This window comes from Sturnus vulgaris, chromosome 8 (assembly GCF_052056855.1).
Source record: "Sturnus vulgaris isolate bStuVul1 chromosome 8, bStuVul1.hap1, whole genome shotgun sequence".
In the NCBI taxonomy this organism is placed as follows: Eukaryota; Metazoa; Chordata; class Aves; order Passeriformes; family Sturnidae; genus Sturnus; species Sturnus vulgaris.
The window spans coordinates 37347799-37360921 of record NC_142250.1 but is presented as its reverse complement, the minus strand read 5'-3'; the positions used below and the strand labels follow the sequence as shown (position 1 = coordinate 37360921).

Here is a 13123-nt window from a genome sequence, read left to right as displayed (position 1 = left end):
AGGGGTGGCTGTCCCCACTTCCCAGCCCTCCCATGGGTCAGCTCTGACCTTGGAGCATCCTTGGACCAACCCCAACCTGCAGGGGAGCAGGAGCTGGGCTGAGGTTGGGACACCTGGGGGGGAAGGATCCAGGGAGAGCTCAGAGCCCCTGGCAGAGCCTAAAGGGGCTCCAGGAGAGCTGGAGAGGGACTGGGGACAAGGGATGGAGGGACAGGACACAGGGAATGGCTCCCAGTGCCAGAGGACAGGGATGGATGGGATATTGGGAAGGAATTGTTCCCTGGGAGGGTGGGGAGGGCTGGGATGGAATTCCCAGATTTGCTGTGGCTGCCCCTGGATCCCTGGCAGTGCCCAAGGCCAGGTTGGACATTGGGACAGTGGGAGGTGTCCCTGCCATGGCAGGGGTGGCTCTGGGGGGGGATTTGGGGTCCCTGGATCCCAGGCACAGAGCAGAGGGAATCCCTCTGGGAATGGCACAGACACGGAGCAGGGGCTGGCTTCTCTCTGGTTTCTCTATTTTCTATTTTCTCTCAGTTTTCTCTCAGTTTTCTCTGTTCTCTCCCTGGCTCTGCAGGTTGCTGCAGTCACTGTTTCCCTTTCAAGCCCTCCCTGCTTTCTCCCTGGGAGAGGGGAGTGTGCAGAGGGAGAGGCAGCACAAGCACACAATTATTATTTCCTGCCTTCCCTCTCACATCTCCCCGAGGCAGCTGCAGCTCAGTCCTGGGGGTGAGCATCACCTGGAGCAGGAATTCTTACATGGAATATGGAAAAAGCAGGAGGAGGGGAAAAGCAGAACAACAAACAACACAAAAAAACAAACAAAAAACAAAAAACCCAAACCAACCAAACAAAAAAAACCAAATCAAAACAAACTCCCAGACTTTTTTATCAAGAGCTTGGCCCGTTTTGCATCATTATTTTGGAGTTTGGGGGCGATTTTCCTGTAATCAAAGAACATTTTTGGAACCTGGTCAGTGCATGTGAACACAGATTCAACCCCTGGGACAGAGCCACAAAAAGGGCTTTGCACTGGCAGAGCTCTCAGGATATTCTGGGCTCTCCAAATATCTCAGGATATTCTGGGCCCTCAGGATCTCTGGATCAGGGATCCACAATCCCAGAGCTCCTCACCTGAATTTTTCCCAAAACCATTTCAAAGAACAAGAATCTCTTCTGACAGCCAAATTTCCAACAAGTGATGGCTCCAGGGACAAAGCTTTCCTTGCACATCATTTCCAGGTCCCTGGGAATTCAGGAAACTGCAAAAACAAGCAAATATTTGATTTATAAATCATTCAGTTGTGGGTTTGTTTTTTTTTTTTTTTTTTTGCAGTCTCTTCTTCTGAAAGCCATTAAAGGAAGCCTAAGGGATTGTCATTTTTGGGGGAGGAAAAAAAAAATACCTCCATAATCTGGGATTTCTGTCACTCACCAAGAAAATCAACAGTGAGCTGAAGCAAAACACAAATTTGGACAACAAGCAACCCAAGCTGAGGAACTGAGTGGAAGTGGCAAGAATTAGAATTATAGAATTAGAATTATGGCATTAGAATTATAGAATTAGAATTATGGCATTAGAATTATAGAATTAGAATTATGGAATTAGAATTATGGAATTAGAATTATAGAATTAGAATTACGGAATTAGAATGATAGAATTAGAATTATAGAATCACAGAAGATCCTGAGCTGGAAGGGACCCCCAGGATTATCAATGCCTGAGCCAGCCCAGGAATAAAGGGATAATAAACCCTGGAATCATCAAGCTGGCAAGGCAATTACAGCTTCTGTGTGTCCCTCTAAAAAAAAGGAAAGATCTCCCTCCAAGAGGAATCATCCCTGCTTCAATGGAAGGGCTTCAGAGACTGCAGTGCCAAGAGAAATATGAGGAGAATTCTTATAAAGGCTCAGGAACAAAGCAATAAAAGGATCATTTGCTTAATTCCATCATTACCAGCAGCAGGTGTCCATGGATGGAATCAGAATTTCAATTTGGGGAAGTTTTTTGGTTTTTTTTTTCCCATTGAAAACGGGAGGGAAAGTCAATAATCAGAGCACCTTTTCTGTTCCTGTGTGGTTTTCAGCACCTCGGGGGCTTTGTTTGCAGCTCCCAGCATTGGGAGCTCTCCTGCAGGAGCCAGCCCTGCTCTCCCAGGGGATTTAGGAACCACCAGGGCTTTGGGCACCTCTGGACACTCCTGCTTTGCTGCCACCCCTTCCCCAGTAAAGTGATGCTGAGCCAGATTGGAAAATTTCCAATTTTCCATCTCTCAGACAAAGAAAAGCCAAGAAAAGAAAAGAACAAAATTATGTGGCAAAACTCAGTGAGCCCAGGAAAGGAAAATTTTTGTGATGAACTTTCATGGATGTGAACCTGGCTTTTCCAAGGAACGAGGGCACTGCTTTGGGGCGTTTCCTTTCCTGCCTCCCGTTTTTATAAAATCTGCTCCACTGAGCATCTCGGGGAAGTCTCTGGTGTTCAGCAGCCGTGGGAGGGCAGGGATGAGGGAGGAGAGCACTGAGAGGTGTCAGGATCCAAGCTGGTGTCCTTTGGAAATGAGGCTGAAATATCCACAGCCTTGGAGGAGATTGTTCTGTGTGGCTCTGGCACATTCCAGCAAAGAAAAATTACATTTTGTGCTCAGTCTAAGTTTGGACTGATGGAAAATTTCCTTTTCCAGACCCTTTTCTTCTCAATTTTGGTTTCTTTCCCACCCCATCCACTGTTGTTCCCCGTGTTATTTTGGGTTTTGTCTCTTCATCCTGTGCACAAATTGATATTTCCACTCAGGGCAGTCCCTGCCATGCCTGGAGCTGGAGCATCCAAACCTTCCCTCAGCTCCTGCCAGCCCCAAACCACAGCTCACAGCAGGGACCTGCAGCTGCTGGGCAGAATCCAGAGGGGAAAAATTATCCAGAGGGGGAAAAATAATCCAGAGGGGAAAATGGGGAATAACAGAGGGGAAAAATGGGGAATAACAGAGGGGAAAAATGAATCCAGAGGGGAAAAATGGTGAATCCAGAGGGGAAGAATGAATCCAGAGGGGAAAAATGGTGAATCCAGAGGGGAAAAATTAATCCAGAGGGGAAAAATGGGGAATAACAGAGGGGAAAAATTGGGGAATCCAGAGGGGAACAAATGAATCCAGAGGGGAAAAATGGTGAATCCAGAGGGGGAAAATGGGGAATCCTGAGGGGAGAAAATAATCCAGAGGGGAACAAATGGAAAATCCAGAGGGGAAAAATAATCCAGAAGGGGAAAATAATCCAGAGGGGGAAAATGGAGAATCCAGAGGGGGAAAATGGAGAATCCAGAGGGGGAAAATGAATCCAGAGGGGAGAAATGGTGAATCCAGAGAGGAAAAATGGTGAATTCAGAGGGAACAAATGGAGACTCCAGAGGGAACAAATGGAGAATCCAGAGGGGAAAAAATCTATCCAGAGGGGAAAAATGGAGAATCCAGAGCTGAAAAATTGGAGAATCTAGAGGGAAAAAATTAATCCAGAGGGAAATAATGGAGAATCCAGGAGGAACAAATGGAGAATCCAGAGGGGAAAAAATGAATCCAGAGGGGAAAATTAGAGAATCCAGAGGGGAACAAATGGAGAATCCAGAGGGAACAAATGGAGAATCCAGAGGAGAAAAATGGAGAATTCAGAGGGAAAAAAATGAATCCAGAGGGGAAAAATGGAGAATCCAGAGGGAAAAAAATGGAGAATTCAGAGGGAACAAATGGAGAATCCAGAGGGACAAAATGATCAGGGATGGAGCAGCTCTGCTGGGGTTGCTCACCTGGAGAACACCTCTGGGAACAGCTGGAAAAAGGGAAGGAAACCACCCTGACCATCCTAACGGCCAGCCTGCTATTTGCACTGTTTTGGACATTAAAGATGGAAACAAATGCTGTGGGATGGCCCGGGGTCAGAGCCAGGCTCTAACAACCTTAATTAAACGAGCTCTAATGAGAAATCAGAGGGAGCTGGGGGAGAGCCAGGAGGGAGAGGTGAAATCCTGGAGCTGCTGTCACAAAAATGTTCCAAACCCCAAAAACTCTTGGAGCAGCTCCTCTGCTGGCCCCAGGAAATTATTTTAAATTGTTGGGTTCACTCTGAAAAAAAAAAAAAAAAATCTAAGAGGGGAAATTCATGAACTTGCAACAAGTTTAATTGGTGAAATATTAATTATCTTGCAGCTCCTCAGCCTGGGTCTGAGACACTGAGACACTAATTAGGGCATGGATTGAGGAGAAAGGAGAATTTCGATGGGAGAAAATAGGTGCTGGGAGAGAATATTTTCAATTCCATGATTCTTTTCTTAAGGGGAGAAAATCAACACTAAAAAAATGCCACGATTCAAACAAAGCAAATCGACCCAAGTGGGAAAAGGAATGTCCAGGGCAGGAAATGTCCCTGGGGGCTGCAGGGCCCTTCCCAACCCAACCCTGAGCCACGGGAGAGGCCTGGGACACCTCACATTCCACAGGCTCTGCTCTAAACGCCAGCAATTTCTAGTTTTATATATTTTTATATTTTTTATATTTTTATATTTTTATTTTTTAATATTTTTAGATTTTTATTTTTTATATTTTTAGATTTTTAGATTTTTTAATTTTTTTTAAGATTTTTTAGATGTTTAGATTTTTTTTAGATTTTTAGATTTTTTATATTTTTATTTTTAAATTTTTTAGATCTTTAAATATTTTAATATTCTTTATTTTTTAATATTTTAATAATTTTTTTATACTTCTATAATTTTAACTTTTGATATTTTTTACATTTTTATTTTTTATATTTTTATACTTTTTATTTCTTATACTTTTTATATTTTATACTTTTTAGTTTTTATATTTTTCTAATAATTTTTATATTTTTATAATTTTTTATTTTTATATTTTCATTTTTAATTTTTTAGAATTTTTATGGTTCAATTTTTAATATTTTTACATTTTTTATATTTTGATATTTAAACTCATTTTCTATTTTGATATTTTAAATATTTTATACATAATATTATAGCTTATATTTTATGCTGTTATATTTTACCTTCACATTTTATATTTTACTTGTACATTTTACATGCTGTAATTTCTATTTTACATTTTACATTTTACCTGTTATAATTTCTATTTTACATTTTTCTGGAGAGCTCAGCCCCCCAGCAAGAATTGGGATATTAAAAAAAAAAAAAGGATTTTCTCACAATTTTTTTTCAAATCCCCATTCCCTCTTTCCTGCCCTGCATTTCCCACCCATTTATTCCCAGATTTTTTCCCTCCATGCAGCCCCTCACAGCCACATCTCAATGAAATCACCCTAACGAGCACCCTGGCCTGGATTTCCTCACCTGTCCCCAGCAGCAGGACAAGCCCATTTAAACTGATTTAAGGAATTTTTTTTTTTTCCTTCTTTACAGAGACACAAAAGCAAATTCCGTTAATTAAATTAAATTAATTCACTGCCGTGAATTCTGTCACCTCCGTGACTCAGCCAGCCCCACCTGGACTTGGAGCTTCATTTTTTGGGATTTGTTTCAGGTTAGGGTTCAGTATTTTGTAAAGTTAAAAATCCTACACCACGCTTTTGTTGATATCTATTCCGTTATATTTTTTAAATTAATCTTTTAACCCAAATTATTTCATTTTTCCCTACTCAACCCATTGCAAAGCCAATGATTTCAGCAGCAGATTTTTTTTTTTTTTTGTGCTCTTACACAGAAAATTCCAGAAGGACCAAGGGACAGCGTCCCCCCAGAGGGAATGGCACACACATCCCCCAGATATTGGATATAAATATCGAGATTTCCAGATGTTTTCCAGGAAAAATCCCCTGGTTGGGGTTGTTTTTCTTTTATTTCCATGAAGCCTTGGGAATGGAGGAATCCCTGGCATTTGGCAGTTTTGGAGCTGGGAGCCAAAGGTGGCAGGGAGGTGACAGTGGCACCAAGGGGGGGGACAATAAATAATAAATAATCCAATAAATTCAGAAATCCATGGGATCACAGGGGGTTTGGGTGGGAAGGGACCCTAAAGATCATCCAGGGACACCTCCCACAGTGCCAGGTGCTCCAAGGCCAATGCCCAACCTGGACAGGGATCACAGCCACAGCAAATCTGGGAATTCATGGAATCACAGAACTCAGAATTCACAGAATCACAGAACTCACAGAATTCACAGAATCACAGAATTCACAGAATCCACAGAATTCACAGAATCACAGAAATCACAGAACTCAGAATTCACAGAATCCACAGAATCACAGAATTCACAGAATCCACAGAATTCACAGAATCACAGAATTCACAGAATCACAGAATTCACAGAATCACAGAAATCACAGAATCATAGAATTCACAGAACTCAGAATTCACAGTCACAGAACTCACAGAATTCACGGAATCATAGAATCACAGAATTCACAGAACTCAGAGAATCACAGAACTCACAGACCTCAGAACTCCCAGAACTCACAGAATTCACAGAATCACAGAATTCACAGAATCACAGAATTCACAGAATTCAGAGAATCACAGAACTCACAGAACTCAGAACTCACAGAATTCACAGAATTTTGGGTGGGAAGAGACCTCCAAGATCATTCAAGTCCAACCCAGCCCCAACCCCTCAAGTGGCCCAGGGCACCCAGTGCCACATCCAGGATTTTATAAACACATCCAGGGATGGTGACTGCACCCCTCCCCAGGCACAGAATTCCAATTCCTTTATTCCATCCCGATATCCCAGCTGTCCCCACCCTCTGCCAGTGGGAACCCTGTGTCCTTTGACTTCAGAAATCCTAATTCCCTCCTGATGTCGGGGTATCCTGAGTGTCCCGGGGCTGGGGGCAGCTCTGGCTGATTTTTCCTCTCCACCCCAGGCAGGATCACAGCAGGCAGTGGCTGTGCCACTCTGGGTGCTGTTAATGAGGTTTTACCAGTTTGGTTAATTGGGGTGGCTCATCAGATCTCCCCTGCACCCCCAGAGGCTGCCCGGGACAGCCTCGAGTCAGATCTGGTAAAAACTTAATCAAGCTGAAATGTCACAGAGTTTAATAACTACCACAGAACAGGGGCTAAGTTCAATATCCCACTAATTACCTTATTTTCCAACAGGAAAAGCGTCTGCTAATGAGCTCAAGGACTGTTTCCAGTTATCCTTGGCCATTTGTTATGTGTTTGATAAACACGTTTTATGTGTTTATCCTATTTTTGCTCTCTCCCCAGAACGAGAGCAGCTCTCAAATGAAGCAGAGCTTTAAAGTTAATGTGATTCCACACGGGCACAGCTTTGCCTGGGGTGTTTGCTGCTTCCCTGCCCTCCCAATTCCCCCTTTTTCCAGGAAACTCCATTTCCTGAGGGTGGAATCTCCACCTTTGCAGTGCAGCCCTGGCACGGGGGGGTGTTTGTGATAAATGGATCTGAATCCAATCCAAGCCAGCCAGGCTGGGGCTTTGCCAGGCAGCGAACACCTGCAGGTGTCACTTCCAGCCTTGTCACTGCCACAGGAAAGCACCAGGGGAACGTCCCAGCAGAAAGGGGATTTTAGAAATGTTGGAGTCTGAAAAACACAGCTCCTCAGAGACAGAAAAACAACTCTCTGTAAGAGCTGAAGAACATAATCCGAGGTATCAGTGTAGAAAACAATAATAGGGAAATTAAAACTTAATGTTGATATTTGAATAAGTGTCCACTAATACTTGATTTGTAACAAATCGTGAAATACAGGCTGGATCTATTCAAATCTAATATAAAATGTTTTGTACCTTCATTATTTTAAGAATTTCAGCATAAAATAGGTCTTTTGAACAAGAATTACAAGTTACAGGTTAATGGAATTTTGAAATGTGGATTTTAGCAGGAGTCAAACACCTTTAGCTTTGCATACAAGGACTGTGAAAATGGGGCTGAATCCGATGTTGTGTTCGTGTCTTTTTGCTCCCTTTGCCCCAATGATGTTGTTAAAATCATTTCTTGATGTTCCCCCACCCCCTTTTAAAAAAAATCCACCTTTCAAAATTTCAAATAGGAACGAGCCACTCACAGCCAGTGGGAATCCTGGGGGCTTTGGGAATTCCAGGGATGCTCAGAGCCAGCAGCAGGAATGTGACACAGAATCAGGGATGGGTTTGGGTTTGGAAAGGACCCAAATCCCCCCCAGAGCCACCCCAGCCACGGCAGGAATGTCTTTAAGCTGACAATGGGTAGATTTGGATGGGATTTGGAGCAGGAATTGTTCCCTGGCAGGGTGGGGATGGAATTCCCAGATTTGCTGTGGCTGCCCCTGGATCCCTGGCAGTGCCCAAGGCCAGGTTGGACATTGGGACAGTGGGAGGTGTCCCTGCCACGGCAGGGGTGGCTCTGGGGGGGATTTGGGGTCCCTTCCCACCCAACCCAGTCTGGAATTCTGGGATAAACCCTGTTTATTAAAGGCAGGCATCTGGAACTGCATTTACCTCGTGCTCTTCATGCTAAAGGACAATTTTCCAGCTTTACCTCTCCCTCAGGAATTTCTCCAGTTTCTCTTTCCTCCAACTTTTTTTTTTTTTTTTTCAATCTGAATGAAAAGGATGAAGCAGCATCGAGTCCATAAAGAGAGAAAGGGATTTAAATAAAATGATGGACGAGCACATGGTGTGCAAGGAGGGAGTTTAGGGATGCAGAAGAGCCTGGCTGAGCCTCTCCTGAGTCCAGGAGGGTTTTCCATCACCTCCTAAGTGCCCCGTGCCAAAGGTTATTTCACTCCTTGCAACCTCTAATAAAGATTTACTCGAAGCTGTAAAGCAGAAAAATGTTAGCCCGTGATTATGATTCCCTTGACGCTGAGTCTGACAGGAGCCTGTAAATCCAACATTTACATGGGGAAAAAAACCTGCTGAAAATGGGAACCAATAAAATCCCAAACACCTCCATAATCAGGGCAGCTCCACACCCAGGAATCCCAGAGGAATTTTAGGGAGAAAGGGAGAATCTTTAAATTTGCAAGGAGAAAGTGTTAGGATTATCCCTGCTCTTCTTAAGGACATTTTAAGCTGCAGGCAGGGATTTGTGCAGATCCTTTAGGCTCAGCTTTAGGATCAGTTTCAAGGTTAAAAAGTCTCACTATTCTTTGTGATCCCAGTGCAGACCTCAGCAGAAATCCTGAAGAGCTTCCACATCCAACAAAGCCGGGAAGTGCAGCCAGGGAATTCTCCACCACTTTTCCCAGAGAACAAATGATTCCAAGCCCATGTTCAGGGGATTAACACAGCTCTGGAATTCCCCCGGGCTGAGGGAGAGAGAAACAAAAAAAAAAAAAGTAAAAAAATAAAGAAATTCTCTGACCTTTGAGCAGAGGCTGAGGGTGATGTAGCCAAGGAGGTGCCGGGTTCAGGGACTTTTCCCTGTGCCCGTTTAACTCATGAGAAAATCCCAAATTCTCCTCTCTGGGATTGAGCTGCACCTGCACAGAGCAGAACAGAGTTTGAATTGAACTGGGAAAAGTTTCCCAGTGTCCTGCCCTGGTTTTTGCAGCATTCCCTCTGTAGTTAAAGGCAGAAGGAGGTGATGAGCTGAGCTGGGATGGGCTCTGTGATCCCAACACCCACATCCCACGGCTGGATCCCACGGGATCATCGAACTTTGGGTAGGAAGGAGCTCAAAGTGTCACCCCTGCCAGGGCCAGGGACACCTCCCACCGCCCCAGGCTCTCCCAGCCCCTCCAAAATCAAATCTCATGGAACGGGGCAGGGAAAAGGGACAAGGCAGTGACCCAGACACATCCAGACAATCCCAAATTGGGATCTTTGTTCTCCCAAAGAAGAGACGTTTCCACTCCAGCCTGCAATTCCTGCCCTTCCCACTGCTCTGCACGTTGGCCATGAATCTTTTATGAGCACTTCATTAGGATTTCAGGGAGGCTTTCTGCAGGCAGGAGTGAAATATTCCAGGCTCGGTTTTATGGAGTGGCACAAAAATGGGAGTTTTCACTCCATGGTTTGAAGTTCAGAAACTGCATTTTTAATGGGGCTTTCCTTAGGTGAGTGAAGTTTACTCTCATGCTTTTCTCAGATTTTATTTTCACTTCCCAGCTGTTTTAATGCCTTGTTTGAAACACAATAAGATGATAAATAAAAGTCTTTTTTTTTTTTCTCCTGCATGATGCTGTCAGGAGGATGTTCTTATTACTGGCCTTTTCCTGGAATTATGGGCACTTTTAAAATTTCTTCCTTCAATCCTTTATGAATATTTTCATGGAAATCTCTGGTAGTCTCTTGAAACATTTCAGTGCTATTTGAGTGCATTAAATGTAGAGAGGCAATTTTCAAGGTTCAGTAATTTTTTTAAGGGAACTCCTATTAAATTTGGGATATAATATTCCAGACCACAAAAAAAAAAACCCCAAAAAACTCTGTTTGAGGTTTCCAGGGCTTAAAGGGGCTCCAGGAGAGCTGGAGAGGGACAAGGGATGGAGGGACAGGACACAGGGAATGGCTTTAAGCTGACAATGGGTAGATTTGGATGGGATTTGGGGCAGGAATTGTTCCCTGGCAGGGTGGGGATGGAATTCCCAGATTTGCTGTGGCTGCCCCTGGATCCCTGGCAGTGCCCAAGGCCAGGTTGGACATTGGGACAGTGGGAGGTGTCCCTGCCATGGCAGGGGTGGCACTGGAGGGGATTTGGGATCCCTCCCAACCCAAACCCATCCAAGATTTTGTGGTTCTGTGACAGAATTCCCAGATTTCTGTCCAGGAGAAGGCAGGGAAGTGCCTCTGACATTCCCCTGACACTGCACAGGCCCCAGTGACCTTCACAGGCAGAGGCTGGGAAAGGACAAACTGGAAATTCTCCCCGAATATCAATTCAATCCCTTTTGTCACACAATTGAATCTGCATCATTTGCTCGGTGCTCCAGCCTTTTCCTGATTTCTATATTAAAGGAACATTTTTTCCCATAATAAACCCCAATGTAAGCTCAGTGCCTGTGAATTCTGTGGAATTAGGCTGATTTTTTTTCCTCCCCTAATAAGCAGGAGAAGCAGCCCGATTTTTTATGACACACTCAAGTTTGGATTTTAAATTTTAAACAACTGAACATTGAATTAAGTTTTGCATTTAGCTGAGCTCCAAATCCCATAACCAGTGGTATTAAGTCTACAGAGCTTTGATGATATTGCTCTAAAGAACCCAAAGACAATTATTGGCAAAAAGTCATTTTAGCTTTAGTGTTCCCTGGTTACTCAGGGCTGGGCTAGAAAGGAGATTGGGATGTTTTTATTATTTTTTTTTAATTATTTTATTATTTTTCTCTTACCTTGATGTGGAAGTGCCTGGAATTCTCTGCAGCCACATATCCTGGGAGATAAAGTTTGAGCAGGGAGAGGCTCCATCATCTGCAGAAAGGTTTGATCCTAATGGGAACCATTTTAATTAGAGGGGAAAGTCACTGCTCCCACACCCTGGAGCACCCCAGAATTCCAGAAACTCAGAGTTTGTCATTTCTAACATTTCCCAAGAGCTTCTCCTGCCCCTCTGGATCCCACATGACTCTGGAATCCCCATTCCCACCTCCACAGCCCTCACATTCCCAAGGCTTGTGCATCCACAGAGCAAATTCTGCAGCACAGTTAATCCCAGGCTCCAAACTACAGAACTGATCTTCAGTTCAGCTGCAGTGGGGAAAATCTTCCCATAAAACACGAGAAGCAATTCTGCTTGTCCAGAAACACCACCCTGGAGGAGGATTACCATAAATGACAACAAATCCCAAATCCAGCTGCACAAACAGAGCACGTGGTGCCCAGGCAGGCACTGGGACAAGGCGGGGATGGTTTTTAGCTGGAAGGGGAAGGATTTAGGTGGGATTTGGGGCAGGAATTGTTCCCTGGGAGGGTGGGGATGGAATTCCCAGATTTGCTGTGGCTGCCCCTGGATCCCAGGCCGGGTTGGAGCAGCTGGAGAGTGGGAGGTGTTGGGATTTAAGGTCCCTTCCACCCAAACCACGCTGGTTTTCCATGGTTTTCTCCAGCTGCAGCCCAGGTGAGCTCTGGGATCTCTGCACCTTGAGCTGGGCTGGGCTCAGGTGGCAGAATAATTAAAAAATTTAAATTCTCTTTTAAAAATGGCTCTAAAAAGAGAAATCACCCAGCTCCACAAAATCCTTGTGTCTGTAGATCTCATCATGATCTGGGTTTCACACCCAGTCCTGAGGCTCAGTTGTGATTTTTGATTCACCTTCCATTCTTACTAAAACCCAGAGAACGTGGTACAAACATTGTCCCACTCTTATCACCCAGGAAATATTCTCAAAGCATCCCTTTCCAATCCCCTCCCTCGATGTTTAAGGGAATTGGAGGCAGCAGAGTGTCAGGAAAATGAATCCACAACCACCAGAGGTTCATGTCCAAAAAGGAGCCAGAGGAGTCCTTTTCCTGTATGGAATAAAGGCAGAGCCCATGGGACATTCCCCTGGGATCTCTCAGATTTTTGGAGGACTCCCCTCCCTTTTTATCCCAATTTCCCTCTCTCTTTCCCCATTGCTGAGGGACTGGAGAGGCCCAGACTGCCCAAACCCTGATCCCTGAGATTCCCCTCTGATGTACAACCTCCCTTGGCATTTTTAATTCTTATGGAATTCATGGTTTTCCCCATTGCTTCTTTCATATTTCAATATCCAATTTCATTTATCAGCAAACCTGCAGTTTGTTTGTAAAGACAAATTTTTTTTTTTTCCATTCATCAATCAGTGGGATCCTTCCCATTGTTCCTTTTATCTCCCATTACTAGTCTTTATCTCTCAGCAGATCCACAGCTCATTTGGAAAGACAAATTCGACATTTCTCTCCAGAGGAAGGCACTTTTTTATCAGCCATGAACAAGCTGTGCTCTCCTGCACGCCAGGGGTGTCTCAGTATCTGAAGGAGTTGTGCTGAGCAGGGTAAAAATAAGATTTTCCTGGAGGGTATTGAAGTGACCCAGCAGAGAGCAAAGCCCCCAGACATCACCTGAGGGATCCAAGAGATCTTTGGAGCCACCTCCAAGTGGGGCTGGGCTGGGAGAGCAGCCAGGGGTGGAGGGATGCAGCAGGGAGGTTGGTCTGCCACTGAACCAAAGGGAGCAGCACAATTCCCCCCAAAAGGAACAAATGGAT

At 44.3% G+C, this 13123-nt stretch overlaps 1 long non-coding RNA gene across 1 annotated transcript; it reads right to left on the bottom strand.

Annotated features, from left to right (window-relative positions):
* Window positions 1-1005: 1005 nt before the first annotated feature.
* On the bottom strand, window positions 1006-11381 carry LOC148223069 (uncharacterized). Its single transcript, XR_015805040.1, has 3 exons — window positions 11288-11381; window positions 9123-9262; window positions 1006-1259 (listed from the first exon to the last, which is right to left on the bottom strand). It is a non-coding gene; the product is annotated as an uncharacterized LOC148223069 (long non-coding RNA).
* Window positions 11382-13123: the final 1742 nt, after the last annotated feature.